The sequence below is a fragment of the Mesocricetus auratus genome, unplaced genomic scaffold (genome assembly GCF_017639785.1).
Source record: "Mesocricetus auratus isolate SY011 unplaced genomic scaffold, BCM_Maur_2.0 Super-Scaffold_100676, whole genome shotgun sequence".
Classification (NCBI taxonomy): Eukaryota; Metazoa; Chordata; class Mammalia; order Rodentia; family Cricetidae; genus Mesocricetus; species Mesocricetus auratus.
In genome coordinates, this window is record NW_024429266.1 from 21,349,614 (window position 1) to 21,369,643 (window position 20,030).

The 20,030-nt window shown below is 46.7% G+C and overlaps 1 long non-coding RNA gene and 5 other non-coding genes across 6 annotated transcripts; 1 reads left to right on the forward strand and 5 right to left on the reverse strand.

Moving 5' to 3' along the window:
- Window positions 1-12,595: 12,595 nt before the first annotated feature.
- LOC121137141 lies at window positions 12,596-17,751 on the reverse strand. The gene is made up of 2 exons (XR_005874371.1): window positions 17,653-17,751; window positions 12,596-12,949 (listed from the first exon to the last, which is right to left on the reverse strand). It is a non-coding gene; the product is annotated as an uncharacterized LOC121137141 (long non-coding RNA).
- Trnav-cac lies at window positions 14,735-14,807 on the reverse strand. Its single transcript has one exon. It is a non-coding gene; the product is annotated as a tRNA-Val (tRNA).
- Trnae-cuc lies at window positions 16,755-16,826 on the reverse strand. Its single transcript has one exon. It is a non-coding gene; the product is annotated as a tRNA-Glu (tRNA).
- Window positions 17,099-17,170, reverse strand: Trnag-ucc. Its single transcript has one exon. It is a non-coding gene; the product is annotated as a tRNA-Gly (tRNA).
- On the reverse strand, window positions 17,598-17,669 carry Trnad-guc. Its single transcript has one exon. It is a non-coding gene; the product is annotated as a tRNA-Asp (tRNA).
- Window positions 17,752-18,166: 415 nt separating the features above from the next.
- On the forward strand, window positions 18,167-18,249 carry Trnal-cag. The gene has a single exon. It is a non-coding gene; the product is annotated as a tRNA-Leu (tRNA).
- The last annotated feature ends 1,781 nt before the right edge of the window (window positions 18,250-20,030 follow it).

Genomic DNA, 20,030 nt, shown 5'->3' on the forward strand with positions numbered 1-20,030 from the left:
TAGGAGGCAGAGGCAGATGTATCTGTGAATTTGAGATCAGCCAGGTCTACATAGTAGGCTCCAGGACAGTCACATAATGAGCCCTTATCTCAGCAAACAACAAATATCCACATAGCATGGGAGGGGACTTGTGAGAGAGCAGAGGAGGTTCACTGGGAGTTGGGTGGGGATAAGAGGGTAAATACGATCAGAACGTATACGTGTATGAAAATGTCACAATGAAGCCACTTATATAATTAATAGATGCTGGTTTAAAGAGAAAGTGTGGCGGAGGGAGGGAACTGGAAGAGGCTCAGTGGTTGAGTGCTTGCTACCCCTCCCGTGGACCCAAGTTCAGTTTCCCAGCCCCCAAGGCTCACAACCACCTATAGCTACAGCTATGTGGAATCTGACACAACATATAATTCAAAATATTTTTTTTTCAAAATATTTTTTTTTAAGAAAGCAAGCTGCTTGTGGTAGCTCACACCTATAATCCCAGCTGAAACAGGAGGCTTGCTGCAAGTCTGGAGCTAGCTTGGGTTACTTGAGACTCTACCTCCAGAATTCAGGGGGAGATAATTGTTAGTTTTTCTTCCCCCCAAATCTTTATCCCATCCAACACACCCGCATAAGTACACTCCTGAGCCTTCTAGAACGGGCAAGAATAGCCCTTGTTACAGGCTCACAGTTGACTGCTGGATGCTGTGAGGAAGGAAAGTAGATCAGGGTGCTTTGTCCCGCCATTCTCATTCCTCTCTGGAGTGATGGAGAGACGGGTTATTTTAGGATCAAGGACTGTCTCTGCTCTGAAACATCCATCTTGTCCACAGGAGGAAAAGTGGCAGTTCTGCACCCAAGGCTTCTCTTGGGAATTCGTCTTCTTTACATGCTCTTACGGCACTTTTCCTTAGCTGTGAGGACAGTGTGTAAACATGGAGCTAAGTGAGGACAACCACCAGTGTCCATCCTGGAGTCAAATCGTCTGGGTGAAGTTCTGCACATGCTTGGAATCTGAGGTCTTATAGAAGTTCACCTGCCCAGGCCTCTGTGACCTTCCATGGAAAACGAAGACTGTCTTAGTTTTGAGCATTAACTATGCATAACATACCATGGTAGGCATTTGATACAAAGAGGGTTCAATAATTTTAACATTGTTATTAGCTTAAGAGTGCCCAGAGGGATGGGTGTGGTGACGCATACCTTTAATCCCAGCACTCCGGAGGCAGAGTCAAGTGGATCTCTGTCAGTTTGAGGTCAACCTGGTCTACATAGTTTCAGTTCAGCTATGGCTACATAGTGAGATCCTGTCTCAAAACAAACAACAGCAAAAAGATATCCAGAGAGACCAGAAAGATGGCTCAGTGGGTAAAAATACTTTTTTCTGATCACCTGAGTTGCTTGATCCCAGAACCCACATAAAGAAGCCGGCCATATCTGGAGCCACAGTGTTCTCTTCAACCTAGATGGCAGTGCGAGACAGGCAGAAACTCAAGGTGGAGGGAGAGAACCAACCTGCTACACACACACACACACACACAGACACACACACACACAGACACACACACAGACACACACACAGACAGACACACACACAGACAGACACACAGACAGACACACACACAGACACACACACACACAGACACACACACAGACACACACACAGACACACACGCACACACACACGCGCACACACACACAGACACACACACACAGACACACACACACAGACACACACACAGACACACACACACACAGACACACACACACACACACACACACACACACACACACACACACACACACACACACAGCTATTCCGGTTATGTTAAACAGAAAAGGGTGGGTCCCTAGAAAGTTACAGGTGTATTTAACATGCTCCAAGGTAAGAAGCAAAACCGTGTGCCCAAAACAAAACAAAGCAAAAAACTTGGGCTGCAAAGGACAAAGGAATCTGGAAGGCAAAGCATAACCACAAGGAGAAATCTTTTCTCCTTCAATATCACTTTATCTCTTCACCACAGAAATTAAGTCAGCCATTTGTCCCAAGCTGAGAACCAGTGTCCAGAGATAATGTGAGTTGTCCTCAAACAGTCTGACAATATAATCGGAGAGAAGGAAAAGGACAGAAATGGCTCTGGCCAATGAAAGGGCTGGGGTGTGGCTCTAGTTGGTAGATTGTCTGCCTCACAAACAAGAAGCACTGGGCTACATTCCCAGCACAGCTTGAATCAGATGGTGTCCAGTACTTGGGAGGTGAGGCATAAGGATCAGAAGTTCAAGGTCATCCTCAGATGTATATGGGTTTGAGAGCAACCTAGGCTATGTGAGAAGGCTGTCTCAAAATAATAAAATAAGAAGGGACTGGCACAATGGGCCACTGAGCAAAGGTGCTTGGCACACATAAGTGCCATCCCACATAAAGACAGAAGTAAAAGACCACCTCCAAAGGTTGTCCCCTGACTTCCTATCCAACAGGACTGACAACCTGAGTGCCATCCCACATAAAGACAGAAGTAAAAGACCACCTCCAAAGGTTGTCCCCTGACTTCCTATCCACACCGTGCACACAGACAATAATAATAGTAAATGAAAAGCTTAGAGATAAAATAATAGAAATGCAGCAAAATAAAAATGGAGACTTGCTTTGCTTTGAATGAATGGCCTTTTACAAAAATGTCTTGAAACTAGTCAACAGTTTTTACATAGTTTTCCAAAGATATGATGTGGACATGGGGGGCAGAAGGCTTGTGGAAAAAACTAATTAGCTGGGCGTTGGTGGCGCACGCCTTTAATCCCAGCACTCGGGAGGCAGAGGCAGGCGGATCTCTGTGAGTTCGAGGCCAGCCTGGTCTACAAAGTGAGTTCCAGGACAGCCTCCAAAGTCCCAGAGAAACCCTGTCTCGAAAAACCAAAAAAAAAAAAAAAAAAAAAAAACTAATTAAATAGATAAATCAAGTCCGTGGTGGCAGCACAGGCATTTGATCCCAGCACCTGGGAGGCAGAGATAGGTGGATCTCTCAGTTCATGGCCAGTCTCATCTGCAGGTTGAGATTCAGGACAGCCAGGGCTGCACAGAGAAACCCTGTCTGGAGAAAAAAAAAACAAAAAACCATAAATCAATACTGTTAGAACTAGTTATCAATTTTCACATAATTTTTCAAACACACACACAATACATAAAAATAAATGAATAAAAACTTCTAAAAACAAAAAGCAAGCTAGACCTGATGGCTTAGGACTGTGTCTCTGCCATACTGAGACAGGCAGGAGGATGCCTGTGAGTTTGAGGCTAGCTTGGACTACAAAATAAAACATAAAACCATGTGCATGTGTGCTATTTCATGCTCTAGACCTCTTTTCATAGCTTTGTGCACCACTGACGGTACATGCCCAGGTCATCACTTTGTATGAGCGCCGAGACTTCCCCCAGTTTCCCAGAGACAAGGCAGCGATGCCTCTGTTCTCAGTCACTTTGCATGTGAACACGTCTGTACATACACTAGGAAACAAGGCTGTAGAATCAGAGTCAGCTTTGGCAAATGCCTTTCACAGACATTTCATCCTTGGGCCACCTGTGAAAGTCCTCTGACAGGTCTGGGAATGGGACTTAGTAAAGCAGTTGGCGTACTGCAGGAAGTGCCCTGGGTTCAATTCCCAGCCCCTCAGAAAACCAACAAAACAGAACCCCCACAACCAAATAAGCCCAGCAAATTTGAGGCTAACCCCAAGGCTTTCTAGAGTGATTAGCTCTCCAAATAATACAGCACTGCATACTCTGGTTTATCTAATTCACCATAGCCCAAAGTAAGAAACTGAAACTTACCACACAAGCCAGGGTCTAGCCTATGCTGGCTCAATTCCCTATGTAGCCGTGGGCTGGAGATGACCTTAAGCTTCTGATCCTCCTGCCTCTACCTTCTGAGCACTGGAGCTGCACAAGTGCACACCTTGGAACCACACTCAGCTTCGAACATGAGCTTTGCTTTTTTAAATATGGAGTGCTTCGTGTTTTGTGTGGCGATCTTGCACGTGGGCCATGAGGATCTTCTCTGTCTGTGTTGTTCTGACTTTGATTCTGCGCTGTGGCTCACACCTGTGCTCTAAGCACTTAGAGGAGTATGCAGCTTGAACTTTTTTTTTTTTGGTTTTTACGAGACAGGGTTTCTCTGTATTGTTTTGGAGGCTGTCGGTCCAGCCCAGCCTCGAACTCACAGAGATCTGCCTAGCTCTGCCTCCCGAGTGCTGGGATTAGCAGCTTGAATTTTTAATGTATCCCTGCCCAGCAAAAATATGGAACCAAAACTTATGAGTAAGCAGTTATTGTTAAAGCCTTAAGCATCTACTTCCCCTAGCACACAGTTTGGACCATCTGAACCGTTATCTCAGGTTTATTGTCAACCCCCCAAGACTTCTCCCAAGTAGCTCCCTCGCCGGTCCAGATGATAAACAGGTGCTGGAGTAGAGATCTGGATTTTGTAGGTTTCCACATAAAAATTGAAAGTTTTGTACACAATAAGGCCAGAAATGATGCATGGCTACAAATGTAAACGCTTCACAAATGACCTCTAAGTCCCAAAGCTATGTTAATTTTCTTTTCTGAGACCACAGCACCCCCTAATGGAGATTGCTATTATCTCTCCTAGGAGTGTGTGTGTGTATGTGTGTGTGTGTGTGTGTGTGTGTGTGTGTGTGTGTGTGTGAAAACAATAACAAAAACGAAACTGGTAAGCTTTCCAGGCAAGGTACTCAAGAAAATAGGAGAGGAGATGGCACAAACCAAATTAGACTGAATGAAGAGGCAGAAAAGAAAACACATATTTGAGACAGGGTCACACTGGCTCAGACTGGCTCAGACTGGCTCAGACTGGCCTCTAGCCGAGCCTGGCCTTGAATCCCAGGTCCTCCTGCCTCCATCTCTTGAGCAATCAGGTGGATTACAAGTGTGTGCTGTGATACACTCAGAGGGCGAAATCTTTTAAAATGGAAAAATCTACATTAAATGGATTTTTAAAAATAGAAAATCAGCTTAACAAAACTGCTCTGTGCATCAAATGTGAGAAGGTGAGGTAATATCTAAGAGTCTTTTGAGCTTGGGCCTGCGGAGCCGTTGGGCTCACTTCCGTTCTTGGAAGTGCTTTTCTCTTCTTTATCTATATAAACTATTTCTTCCATCCAAGTACTAACCAGGCCTGACCCTGCTCAGCTTCCGATATCAGACGAGATCGGGCGCGTTCAGGGTGGTATGGCCGTAGACTACATAAACTATTTCTATCATTTAAAAAAATTACTGAAACTTCTGTAGTGGTGTGTACCTTTAACGCCAGCAGTTGAGATAATTTTATTATTATTATTTATTATTGTATTAATGTTGTGAGTACTAGGGATGGAGCCAGGCGTCTGCATGCTATGTAGCACTCTATCACTGAGATGCATCGTCAGCCAATCCTTTTTAGTTTGTTTTGAAATTGCTTCTCCTGGGATAGTGAGACGGCTCCCTGAGGAAAGACGCTTGCCACCAAGCCCAACAACCTGAGTGCGATCCCTGGGACCCATGTGATGGAAAGAGAGAGCTGACTCCTGCAAATTGTGACAGGGTCTTGTGTGCTGCAGGCTGCCCTTGAACTCACTAGATAGCCAAGGATGACTTTGAAATCCTAGCCCTCCAACCTCCACCGTCCAAGTGCCAGGTTATTACGCCTGGTGTGTGTGTATGCTATACGCTGTACCAACTGAGCTACACCTCTAGTCATAAGAATAATTTTTAAGGGCTGGAGTTAAGGGCACTGACTGCTCTTCAGAGGATCAAAGTTCAGTTCTCAGCATCCACCTGGCAGCTCACAACTGTCTGTAACTCCTGTTCCAGGAGATCCAACACCCTCACACAGACCTACATGCAGGCAAAATACCGATTCACATAAAATACAAATAAATAAATTATAAAAAGAATAACTTTTAAAAGAGTTTGTTTAAACAAAAAAATCAATTTTCATTTTCATTTTCTTTTCCTCTGCCTCCTCTTTCTGCCTCAGCTTCCTGATGGGATTACAGTTATGTGCTACAATGCCTGGAATCCCTTTCACCTTACAAATTTTTTTCCACTGAGAAAGGATTTCTCTGTGTAGCCGTGGCTGTCCTGGAACTAGCACTATAGACCAGGTTGGCCTCAATTTCAGAGACCTGCCTGCCTCTGCCTCCTGAGAGCTGAGATTAAAGACCTGTGCTACTACGTCCTGCTCACAAAAAGTTTTTTTGAAAGAAGAGTTAACTATGATCCAAGTTCTGTATCCCTAAACTGTGATACATATCACCATATGCCTTTTGAAGGATCTGGACACACAGCCATGCTGACCTTAGCCTTCCTGTGCTAGGATTACAAGCATGCCCTTACCCAGCTCACCACATCCCTTAAATTATGTAAGTACTAGTGTTTTTTGTTGTTGTTGTTGTTTGTCTTTTTTTCGAGACAGGGTTTCTCTGTATTGTTTGGAAGCTGTCCTGGAACTCACTTTGTAGACCAGGCTGGCCTCGAACTCACAGAGAGCCACCTGCCTCTGCCTCTGCCTCCACCTCCGCCTCCGCCTCCGCCTCTGCCTCCCGAGTGCTGAAATTAAAGGCGTGTGCCACCAATGCCCAGCTTGTAAATACTAGTGTTAGGACCAGGAAGATGTGGCAGGAGTAACAATGAGAAACAGAATATCAAAGAGTCAAGGACAAAGTTAAATTTCAGAAGGAGTGGGGAGATGAAAGAGAGACATAAGTCCTGAGAGCCAAAATCTAAGTTTTCAACTCAGGGTGGAGAAAGACTCTAGGTTGTAAATAAGCAAATATTCCTACCACCTTTGCCTAGAAAGAGGTGACTAATATCCTTGCTGGTGACACTGTACGTTTGAGAAAGTGAGTTATCTCAAGGCATCATTTTAGGGAGAAGCACTGGACAGGAACAGTGATGTCTAGGGGAAGATGACTGTCCAATGCCAGACATAGGACCAGGGAGGAGCCTCCATCCCAGGCCTGTCCCAAGTAGAGTATCATGGGGAGGCTCCACCCCAGGACTGTCTCACAGTGATACTGACTCAGGTGAGCGCTATGAAGACAAACATTGTCTTCTCAGACTGAACGACTGAACCTGGGAACAGGCGTGGCCTCTTTTTAGTAAGGGGGGGCAGAGACTTGCCCACATTAAAATGCCCTCTTAGAATGTGATGGAAGGACTGTTGTGCCTGCTCACAGAGTAGACGTCACTAGGAGAGAGCTAGCCTCTCTAGTTTCAGAGTGTACCACATTCTTTCCCATTCTTGGTCACGCTGCACTTTTACCCTGTATCCCTGGCTAGGAATTCTGACATATGTCAGACGTATGAAATAGGACATATTTGTATGCATACCTGTGCACCTCTTGTGATACCTGCATACCACCTGTAAGCATGGTGCCCAAGGAGGCCAGAATACATCAGATCCCTGGATCTGGAGTGGCAGGCAGGCAGTTTTAATTTTTTTGTTACAGAAATTATGTACTGGGAGGCTGGGGGGGGATTGGGGGTGCGGGAGGAGGGGAGGAAGAGGGAACTGGGATTGACATGTAAAACAAGCTATTTAAAATTAAAATTAAAAAAAGAAATTATCTACTTACTGTTTCCAATTTTAAAATGTAAAATAAACTCTTTGTTCTCTTGAGACAAAGTTTCACTATGTCTTCTAGGGTGGTTTTGAACCCTCCTGCCTTAGCCTTCCATGTGAGGGTTGTTTGCTACCATGCCTGCCTTGAAAATTCCTTAAGAATAATACAGCAGGAGGATGGAAAGATGTCTTAGTTGTTAAGAGCACTGGCTGCTCTTGCTAAGGACCTGGCTTCAATTCCTAGTACCCACATGGCGGCTCAAAACTGCCTGGACTCAGTGGCACAGGCTGCAATTCTTGAAGAAGGAAGAAGGCCTCCCAGATTTATATAGCATGAGTTCAAGGACTGTCTAAACAACATCAGCGAGCTCCGGTCTCAAAATAAGAACATAAAAAAATGGGTCCAGGATGTTGCACAGTGCTGGAATGCCTGTCTACATGTGAGAAGCCCAGGGTTCAATCCTTAGTATTGGGGTGGGGTGTACATTCATGGGACCACTATCTGTTTCGGGATGCTCCTCATTCTCAGCTCCACGAGATTTACAATCACCTAGGAGACTCCCTTCTGGGTGTCTGTGAAGGTACAGTCAGACTTAACTGAGAAGGGAAGACCTACCTTGAATGTTGATCACATGGGCTGGCAGGCCATAATGAGGAAAATGCTGACCACTGACTGAGAGCCAGTGTTCATCTCTTCAACTTCCTGTCTGCAGACTCAGTGTGAGCAGCTGCTACGCACTCCTGACGCCTTGACTTCCTCACCATGGTGGACTGTGCTCTTGAACATAATAAACTCTCCTTTCTTTTTTGTTTTCAGAGACAGGGTTTCTCTGTATTGTTTTGGAGGCTGTCCTAGAACTTGCTCTGTAGACCAGGCTGGACTTGAACTCACAGAGATCCACCTGCCTCTGCCTCCCGAGTGCTGGGATTAAAGGCGTGCGTCACCAACGCTCTCCTTTCAGAAGCTGCTTTTGTCTGGTATTTTGTCACCCCGATGAAAAAATTAGCTAATATACCAGCCACGTGGTCTCTTGTACTATTCCAGGACTTGGCCAGCAGGGAGCTCATATAACTTTAAAAAAATAGATACAAAGTCAGCCTGATCCTCAAAGAGAGTTCCAGGACAGTCAGGACTATATAGACAGATCCTGTCTCAAAAAAAGAAAGCCTGAATAAATGCAGGACATTTAAAGAACCCCAAAGCAGTAGGTAGAAATGGGAACATCTCAAGTTCCAGGCTTGGGCTGTGTACAAAGCCATTTTAAAGATCAAAAAGGGTAGAGGGAGTACAGTAGGGACGGCGTGTCTCTGCCCCAAATCGGAATCACTGACAGGAGCTGGGAAGACTTGGAATCTGGAGCCTGATGATAGCTCAGGGACTGGAATCATCTAGAGCTGTTCCTTCATGAGGCTGTAAATGATGCTGGCCACAATGTACGTTACACTGGGAAGTTGTCATGTATTGTTCCAGCTCACTAGGAAGCTGGCTCTGGAAGTGGGCTTGTCCCTTTCCCGTTTCAGACCCCAGCATACCTGTCTCCCAGTGTCCTTCCTGTCTCCTGTCTATGAAGTGGCTACCCTCCACACCCACACACACTCCGTGACAGGGAAAAGCTGGGTGTTGGCTGCATCTCAGCTGAGGCTGTAAGCATGAACACATGGCTCCTCAGAAGATATCTTTTTTAAAAATTAATTTTATTTAGCAATTTTACCATCAGGGCGTTCTGCTTCTCATGTCCAGGATGGCAGATTCCACGTGCATCCCAAGAGAACCAAGGGGAAGATGTGTCACTTTGTCTTATAAAGCCGGTGTCATTTCCTCCTTAGTCAGCTTCTCCCAAGGAGATACAGACTACATTGCTCAAGTTAGTACAGAGAAATAGCCAAGATACAAGGCAATGACTGGAAGTTATTTAGTGACGACAGTCCGGTCTTTCTTTTTTGAGAAGCTACACCCACACTCAGGTTTGTAAGGTGTGTCCTGTCTTTTCTAAGTTCCCCACATTTTTCAGTGTCTGTACTTAAGTCTATTAAACAAAGCGGTGTCTATACCAAGAATAATACCAGCACTCAGGAGGTAGAGGCAGGAGACCAACATCAATCAGTACTTATCGTCTCTCCAGCTCCTGAAGGACATTTGAAGCATCAAGATTAAGAGATGAGAAAGAATAAAACATACTTAAGTGTTCATATGGGCTCTCCAGGGAGAGTCACACATAAGTATTTCAACATAAGCCGTATATACCTGATGTTATAGCTCAAATGGTTGCTTGGGAACACACATTTATAGGGTTGTTCTAGAGGAGCCATCAGAGTTGCTCAGAGGGTTTGTGGTGAGACTCCTGGAAAATTGTTTCTTCACAGATGGGAAGGGTCATAATGCCTCAAGTAAATGTTGCTAATTGTGTTTGCAGTATTTTACTTCTTTTCCCTTTATCTTTCCTTCCTTCCTTCTTTCTCTTCTTCTCCTTCTCCTTCCTTCTCCTTCTCCTTCTCCTCCTCCTCCTTCTTCTTTTAAAGACAGGTTCTTTCTATTAAGTAACTCTAGCCATCCTGAAACTCAACATATAGACCAGGCTGGTCTTGAATTTACAGAGATTCATGTACCTCTGTTTCCTGAATGCTGGGATCAAAGGCACATGCCCCCATGCCCAATCCTACAGTTCTTGATTCTCAATTGGCCAGAGGTTTCCTCAGCCTGACCCTGAGGTGAGGGGCTCCTTTCCCATATCCCCTTAAGTTTCCATCTTCCTATCCTGTTGGCACACGGACCTCTTAGTTTCCTTACTCTCTCACCTCTCTGTGGAAACAGGCTCTCCCTAGTCCTGGTTATGTCAGAGCTTGCTATGTAGCCCAGGTTGACCTGAAACTCACAGAGGCACCTGCCTCTGCCTCCCAGATGCTGGGATTAAAGGTGTGCACCACCATCTGTGTAGAACAGATTTGGAATCAGTGGTTCTCAACCTTCCTAATGCTGCAACACTAAAATACAGTTCCTCAACCATAAAATTATATTCTTTACTACTTCATAATTATAACTTTGCTATTGTCGTGAGCTGTAATATAAATATCTGATATGCAGGATATCTGCTATGGGACCCCTGGGAAAGGGTATTTGACCCCAAAGGGGTCAAGACCTGTAGGTTGAGAATTGCCATTTTAAGTGATGCTACAGTGTAAAAAGGAGTTTGTTACATCAGTGTAAACGCCCAGGGTTCGAATCTAGGCCCATCACTTAATAGAATGGCATCACAAGTATGTCTATAACTTTTCCTGATGTGTAATGTGTTGATGACACTCTTATCTCCACGATTACAAGAATTTGATGGCACTGTAAAGTAACTTGATGCAAAGTAAATGTGAAACGAGCAATTATGATTTCAAAGTTCACACTAGTGAATTAAAGGTTCTAGAAGTCCAGTTGTGATGGTGCACACACACCTTTGGGGGAGGCAGAGGCAGGCAGATCTCTGAGTTCGAGTCCAGCCTGGTCTGTAGAGCACAGAGAAATCCTTTCTCAAAAGACAAAAACAAAACAAAACAAAACTTTGAAAGTTACTTAATGAACCATAATCTTCCTAAGTTAACTGTTCCACTGTTGGGGTGGAGTGGGGTGCACCACTGTAGTCACAATACTCAGGCTAGTGAATTTCTGAGTTCGACGCCATCCTGGTCCTCAAGGCTACACAGATGAAACCTGTTTGGGGCGGGGCGGAGGTGGGGGTGGAGTATTAGGCTGGAGTGACAGTAACTCAGTTGGAACAAAAGTACTCATTTCCCTTGAGAGGTCTTGTAGTTCTCCTGGCCACAGCCCTGGCTACAGAGAGGGCTGGGCCAGCCATTTCTCTGCTCCTCTCTCCTGCAAATGTGTGGCCCCTGAGAGTTACATCCGGACCCCACTGACCAGAAATGAGCTCAGCCTTTCTGGTGACTCACGCTGGATTACCCGGAAAGCTCTGTTGGGACTGTGGGACCGGGCAGGATAGGCGGGGCGGTCAGGAGACCAGGCGTGGCAGCCTTCCCCTCCCGCCCCCCCCCCCGCGAAGGAACCGGAAGCTGGGTATGGGTCAAATGGTCCCAGGTCCGCTGTTTGGTCTCAAGCTTTTTAGAAACGCTTTGCAACCCAGGCCAGCCCCAAAATTATCTGGGAAGCCACCACACACGACAACCCTCAGTTTTCGGTTGGCTTCCTTTGGAACCAAGTGTTGCAACCACTAACTTGCTTTCTTCCTGTGAGATGGGCCTGTCTGCACAAACCAGCCTCAATAAATCTTCCACCTCAGTCTGGACTCCATGCTGTGTGGATTATTGTTACACTGTCTGCTAATATAAGAAAATGCTGTAATGGGCACAAAACCAAGTTCATTTAGCTTTCATTTGGAGGCAAAAGGTTCGGTATCAAGTGCTATCATGTGTCAGTTCTCTGGTGAAAACTTCATGGTGAGGGAGGAGACAAGTGGAGAGACCTGCTGATCAGGAATCGAGGGGCCAGACTTAAAAAACAAAACAAAAACAAAACCCAGCAACATGTAGCCCAACTTTATCTTTCTTTCTTCGTTTCTTTCTTTTTAGGCCAGGCTGATCTCAAACTCACAGAGATCCGCCCACCTCTGCCTCCCTAGTGCTGGGATTAAAGCCGTGTGCCACCAATGCCTAGCACCCAACTTTACCTTAAGAGCTACATTCATAATGAAAGCAACTGCTATGATCTGGACACCTTCCAGTAGCACCAGCACTAACTCTGTGTGTGTGTGTGTGTGTGTGTGTCTTAAGTGCTCGAACATATGTGTAGGAATGTAGTTGTGATATGTGGATTAATTTACTGGGCCCTACTCTTATTTTTAATTTATTTTTATGTGTACGGGTGTTTTGCCTGCATGTATATATCTATGTAGCAAGCTGGGTGACTGATGCTCAGAGAAGTCAGAGGGAGGGGGGGATGAGTTCCACTGTGGGTGCTGGGGTACTCTGGAAGAGCAGCTTCTAACCACTGAGTCATCGATCTAGCCCCATCAGGGCTACTTCTTTTATTGCTGCCTCAATAGAGCCACAATGGGCACCACAAGCTTCTAGCACACAAACATATCCAACCCATGGTACAGCACAAGGCAACATATTCATGGCTTAATACGTGGATACATTGGGGGATGTTATTTTCTTAACACTGTGGGTCAAGGTCAGGGTCCAGTTAGAGGTTAGTGTATGATGTATGGTCAAGGGCAGGTTGCAGTTCAATCCTCATCCATCCTGAATGGAACTCTGGGTGATGAGCAGGCTCAGAATGCCAGCGCAATGGTGAGTTCTTTCTGATCCTCAGGATGAGGTTTTCACTGTGTTCTGGAGTGTTTGCCCTGAAGATAAGAGTAGGCCATCACATACTTTGCATTAAATAAATAATTTTTAAAAAGATATACAAAACAAAAAAACCGGTAGCTGAGGCAGGAGTATCACCTTGAGTTCAAGGCCAGTATGGACTACAGCGTACTGTGTTCTGGATCATTCTTCAGTTTTGGATGAATGAATTTTTAAGTGCATATGGAGCAAAAGTAAAAATCATCCCAGTAGAGTAGCATACACCTTAATCCCCACCACTAGGGAGGCAGAAGCAAGTGGAATCTCTGTGAATTTGAGGCCATCCTGATGTACATAGGGAATTCCAGGCTAGCAAGAACTACATAGTGAGAACCTGACTAAAACACCAAACAAACAAAATAACAAAAAAAGGAAGGAAGGAAGGAAAAAAGGAAAAGCTATATTAAGAGCCCTGTTTGACTGTTTGCCTGGTTGCCCTTCCATGGGACTGGGTTCTGTTCCCAGCACCCACATGACAGCTCCAGTGTCATTAACTCCAGTTCCGGAGGATCTAGTGCCTTCTTCTGGCCCCTGAGGGCACTTGTATCGCATGTAATGCACAGACATCCATTCAGGCTAAACACCTATATGCATTACAAATAAATAAAAGGGGTCAGGGGAGTCTTGTTGAGGCAGCCAGAGCTCCCTGTCCAAAGTCGGTAGCAGGCTGTCCTCCGGAATGGGCTTCCACAGAAAGAACAGCATGCAGCAGCTAGTGACTAGAGATACTTGCTGAAGCAACCATGAGGGAGCTCCCAGTAGAGAGTTCTGGCTTTCTTAGTGAGTGCTGGGAATCTGAACTTAGTTGTTCATGCTTACAAAGCAAGCACTTTTATTGACTGCCCTCTCTCTCTAACCATGGGGATTATTTTTCCATAAACATTATTGTTATTATTTTGAGACAGAGTTTCTCTGTGTAGCCCTGGCTGGCCTGGGACTCACTCCGTAGAACTTACAGGTCGGCCTGCCTCGGTCTCCTTAGTGCTGCGATTAAAGATGTGGCGACACCACCACCCAGCTCCATAACCTTGTTTTTCTGTGTATGAATGTACTCCACCTATCTGCAGGACAGAAGATGTCAAATCCTTAGGAACCAGAGTTCCAGGGTGGTTTCGAGAGCTGAACCAATTGTTTTCCTTCTGGCTCTAAAAGATAATTGTTTAATGAAAAGGAAATATATTGTTTCAAACTGATTTAGAATCAAGTACCTTAAGAGTCCTCGTGGAAAGAGACTGTGAAGAGGTGAAAGTAAAATAATTTTCATGTCCAAGAACTGGATGGTGACATTAAAACAACGAGCAAAACCAAAGACAGGTGCGAATAACAGAAATGGGAGCGGCTCTGCTGTATGCAGGTTAATGATACCGCATCATAAAGCAAGATTAAAAAAAGCGCGGGGGAGGGGGTTTGGATCTCAGCACGCCAGAGGAAAGGAACGAGAAGCAATCCCCGCTGAAGAGAACAGAGCCCTTCGGAGAAGTCACAACTAGCTACTCCACGCACTGAGCAGCATTTCTGGCTCTCAATGTGTCCGCGGTGCCTCCTGGAAGACACTATTTCTTGATGCAGAATCCACCCTAAGTGTCTCTGACCCGAGAGGACCAGCTCATGGTCGTCACTCCGCCTTCGCTCCTGTAATTGTGACTACGCTATTTCAAACCTCGCTTGACGCCGGAGGCGTGGAATTTTACCGTGAATTGGTTGGGTCTTTTTGTGCCTTCTTATTTTAAGTTATTTGGATCCTTCTTTAGGAGTGAAAAGACAGAAAACGAAAAGCAATAGTGTGTTTCCGCCCGGTTTCGAACCGGGGACCTTTCGCGTGTGAGGCGAACGTGATAACCACTACACTACGGAAACAGGTTACTCCCCGTTGCTTTCTAAGCAACCTACATTTGGGAAGTGACTCTATTACTCTGGCTCTCGTATTTAAATTCAATTTAGTCAATCAATTCCTGGAATCAGGTAGTTTCCACTCGGAGGCTAGATGACATTCACCATGGACACACGATGGTAACTCCGAAGAAAACTGCCAGTAAGATTAAGGTTCCAGCCAGGATCCTGAGGCCATGAGAGAGCTCTGGGCTTCCGTAAGCACCCATAGTTTTCCAGATCCCGAGGATCTCCAGGAACGCCTGGCCGATGAGTCTAGGGCACCCCCTGGCGCCCAGCATCTGCCGTGCCCCGGGACTGGAGTCATCAAGCAAGAAGTCACTCAGGTGAGGGCCTTGTTTGGAAGAGTCCACGCTTATATCCGAAACAATGAAAATGCACCTTACGTTTGTCCTGGACCGGAGTAGAAAGCAGTTTCCGGGTTTCCCGTTCAGCTTTAAAAAAAATGAGTCAAAATGCTTATTTATTCAAGTCTTGCGTTTAAAATGAATGTCTTCCATGACATTCGTTGTCTTAGTACCTAATCATGGCACAGCTGCATCCGACCAGCCCGGCCGCTTGGTCGCTTTCCCTCTGGGTCGGTTTTGCAGAGGCCGGTCCATTCCCCTAGTCATCAACCCTCGATTGACTTGACTCTCTCTCAGCGCTAACTTAACACACAGGCTCCTCTGAGAATTTCTGAAAGAGATCGGGCAGGTTGAACACAAAATCCTCATCCCCTACGACCAGTCCCACACAATCATTCCTAGCACTTTGGAGGCGAAGACAGGGTCATCATGAGTTCTAGGCTAAATATCAAGACTTGTCTACAAAAATTTCTTTTTACTTTACAATGGGATGGGACTCTACAGAGACAGACTCAAGTTTATAAATACTTCAGATCAAACCCAGAGCCTTGATCAAGTTTTTGTTGTTGTTGTTTTTGTTTTGTCTTTTAATGTTCTTCTGATCAGCTACATCTCCAGTCCTCTGCCAAATACTCTGAATCAGAAAAAGTTTTAGCAGCCTGGTCTACAAAGTGAGTTCCAGAACAGCCAGAGCTGTTACACAGAGAAACCCTGTCTTGAAAAAACAAAAAGAAAAAAAAGTAAAAGACAAGAAAGAAAAAGAAAAGGTTTTAGTAATGGATGTAATTGTCTCTGGCTTTTAAGAGTCCCAAAGCCATTCCTCATTTGGAGTTTTCGTCTACTCTGGAAAATTCCACAAAGACTTCTGAGATTCTAGCCGTACTTCCCACCAGTTACTCAGAGATTCCTGATTAGAGACACCGAGGATGCCACATCCGATGGGTGAAATATTCAAATGATAAAATGATCTTGGAAATTGTCCGTCCTGCGCATCTGGGTACGGTTACCAAATGCTATGTTTTCAGTCCTCTGTATTGCAATCGCCGAGATCCCCTGGAGTTTTGCAAAAGAGCTAGAGTTACTTAGCCTGAGTTCAAGGATCAAGAGTCCAGAAGATTCAGATCAATAATCTGCCTGTCCAAGGATAGGCTTTGGGTTGCGGCATTCAAGAGGATGATGCGAGAGCTCAGGAGGATCAGGTGAGGGGGGTCTAGAGAGATTCTTTCAGACCCAAGAACGGGCAATGTGGTCAAGTGATCCTGGGCTCTTTGCGTGGTGTGTGTGTGCCGCGAGTGATGGCGGCTATGTGTCCAGTGGACACCAAAGGAAGCAGAAAAACTGAGACGTGCAATTTTAAATTTCAGAGCTTCGGAAAGAGCAGGAACCATATGAGCATTTAGAGAAAGAGGGTTAAAACCGACAGGAGTGCAGAGGCAAAGAAACATGTACGGTGCATGGTGAGTTGGTGCTGGGCAGCACAAAGACCATTCCGGATCTTTGGTGATCAGGAAGACAGTTTTATTAATGATACAAAGGTAATACCTTTAAAAAAAAACAAAAATAGCACTTCCCTGACCGGGAATCGAACCCGGGCCGCGGCGGTGAGAGCGCCGAATCCTAACCACTAGACCACCAGGGAGTGACAAAAGCGCCAATTGCAGAAGAGAGCCTAGTTGGGAATAGACGTTCATTACTACAAATGAATTCCAGCGTTTGGTGGCCAGCCATAATCAGGAGCAACACAAAATCGGCGGCCCTGACAATTCTCCTGCTCCCCACAGCCTCAAAACGTATAGCGACCCGTTCTTTGGGGCGGAAGGGCGTTAAATACGTCGCGTGGTTTCCGGGAAGAGGTGAGAGGCGACAGACTGATCAACCTCGGCCTAGAATCTTGGCAAAATGTGGACAGGCTGCGTTGGCCGGGAATCGAACCCGGGTCAACTGCTTGGAAGGCAGCTATGCTCACCACTATACCACCAACGCCGTCCTATTGAAGAGACAGTAGCATATGATGCTGGGGACTGCCATCAGCCAGAGGCCACAGGCGCCGCGGTCGCTTACCAGCTAACTCCCTGCGCCCGCTCCACATCGGCCTCAGCCCCAAAGCCAAGGCCAACGCCAGGGCCAGGGCCCGGGTCAAAGCCAACGCCAACTGGGGCCCCGCCACTACCCGCCATTCCTTGTCTTCCCGCCCCACCCGCGCTTCTCGCACGCACACAGCCTGGCTTGGGGGCACGCTCTCGCCTTCTGACCCCAGCCACCCGGCGCACCCCAACGGCCCGGTCACGCCACGAGGGCCGCAGGGCCAGGGTAGCACGCGAGGCTGCTCCAAACCGGCAGATCACCACCCGGACGCCGGCCCGCGCGCGGTAGGGGAGGCCCGTCTGGCTATCCAAAAAGGACAGCGCGTCTCCCCGTCGGGGAATCGAACCCCGGTCTCCCGCGTGACAGGCGGGGATACTCACCACTATACTAACGAGGACGACGACAACGGCGACGACCACGACCAACGCCACGCCGGTCCCTCTCCGCTACGACCCTGGCCAGGCCCGCCAGCCTCTGTCCCCTCCAACGCCGACCTCCGCACCCAAGCCCAGAGCCTCCGCGGCGCGGCCACAACGCCCCCCTCGCAACAGGACCCGGACACGCGGGCAGTCATCATTCACCCAGGAATTGCCCCCCTTCTCTACCCCCGGTACCCCTCCCTCCCCTCCCGTCCTCACCCCCCTCCCCCGCAGGCACGGGCTGTCCCGCATCCTGCGCTCCTAACTGCGGAGAAGATGGTGGGACGCGGCCCGACTGGGGCCTTGGCATCGTGACCGCCGGAGAAGAGTGCCGTTGCTTCCTTCCTGTGGAGTGGTCCCCAGCTTCAATATGGGATCCAGATGCTCCTGTTCCCCGATCCAACCCTCTAAAGAGGAGCAGGTGGGTTCAAATTGTCCCTGCCAAAAAAAATGTTTCTCCTCTTCCTTACTAGCAGTCAGGATGGCCGAGCGGTCTAAGGCGCTGCGTTCAGGTCGCAGTCTCCCCTGGAGGCGTGGGTTCGAATCCCACTCCTGACATTGATTTTTTACCCTTTCCTTGGATTCATCTTTGTCCGGTGAGCATTTGCTGGTTTCAGGTATCTTTTCTCTTCCTGTCTAGACCCAAATATCAAAGTTTATAAGCACCTAAACTAGCCCTCCTCTCTCCTCACCCCCCAGCCCTTCACCCCAGTCCCTCTCCTTTTTCTTGTGGAATGCTACGCAAGCGGCGCCATTAAGGTTCACTCCCAAGTCCTCTTTTACTCAACTCTTACTTCATTGCCCTTTAAGGGTTGTTAGTATTATCTCTCACCCTCACGGTAAGTTTAGGTGTCTGCTTTTTTTTTCAATCATCGCTAAAAGAATATTACACTTCATGTTGAATCTTTTTCTAGGCCCTTTACAATTTTATTTCCATATTTGGTACAGTGCTTTATTCAGGTTATCTATTTAAATGGTTAGTGGGGCCTTCTTATCCAAGATAGCTCTCTAGTGTCTCCACCTTTGTTTGGCATATAGAACTATTTTTTCTTGCAGGTCTCTAATACTAGTCTTTACACACTAAATCTGTGATTTTGCACTTTATTCATATTTGACTTGTGTGTGTGTGTGTGTGTGTGTGTGTGATGGGGTTGTTCAAAGTTGTGCCTAGGGCTTGAGAATGCTGGACAAGACCTTTAGATGTTAGCTAGAAACACTGCTCTTTGCAAACTGTTGAGATAGCATCACACAGAGTTGTCCAGATTGGTTTCAAACCATGTAGCAAAGGCTGGCTTCACACTTAAGGTCCCCATGCCGGGTGCAGTTTTCAAGACCTCAAATCAAAGTCACTTCAACTCTTCCTTCCTTTCCACCACTCCCCTTTTCTCCTTTTCCTTACTTTAGTAGAATTTATCTATCTATCTATTTATTTATTTTCGAGACAGGGTTTCTCTGTGTATCTTTGGAGCCTGTCTGGAACTCGCTAAAATTCACAGAGATCCATTTGCCTTTGTGTGTGCCAGGAATGCCCGGCTTTCTTTCTTTCTTTCCTCTCATTGTTTGCCTGAATCTATGAGCACCATGTTGAATTCGGTGCCTGCAGAAGCCTGAAGAGGATACCCAAAAAGGTTGGCCAGAGAACGGCAGTTATGAGCTGCCATATGAGTCTGCGAGCCAAACCTGAGTCCTATATAAAACGTGGCATGGGCTGACTTTAATATTGCTGACAAGGGGAAGATGGACTTGAACCAGGTTCTTCTGTAAGTAACCGACCAAACGAGGTACAATGGCAAAATATTTCTATTATCATGTAAAAGAGCAGACAACAATTATTTTCATTAATCCTAAAGACTGTCCTTAGCTGCGGATACTACATAAGCAGAAGATGCCGGTTCGCCTCCGTCCTGAGCATGCCAGGCAGTCCTGAGCACAGAGACAGATCCATGAAAATAACCGCTGGCAAAGTGGGTGACGCCAGCAGATCCTTGGGAAGCACACCCGGTGCTTTTACCACACGTGACTCTACCCACCCCTGCTCCCTAGACCTCCCGATTCCGAGTACCAGGAAAGGAGAGACAGCAGAGTGAAGCAGACTTCTGGGAAGGGTCTGTCTGTCCGTCTGTGCGTTCGAACCCAAGAGATTCTTACTAGAAATAAGGCAAGCTAAGACCCGGCTTCCCACTCCGGCTCACCGTATCTGCCCGCACACACACCGCCACCATCGCGCGGCCGCACACAAAGCCAAGCAACGCTCCCGCACACGCTTCCGAGACACTCACGGAGCCCACGCAGTCTCCACCTGACTCCGACCCTTGGCCTCTAGCTGGAGGGCCCCACCT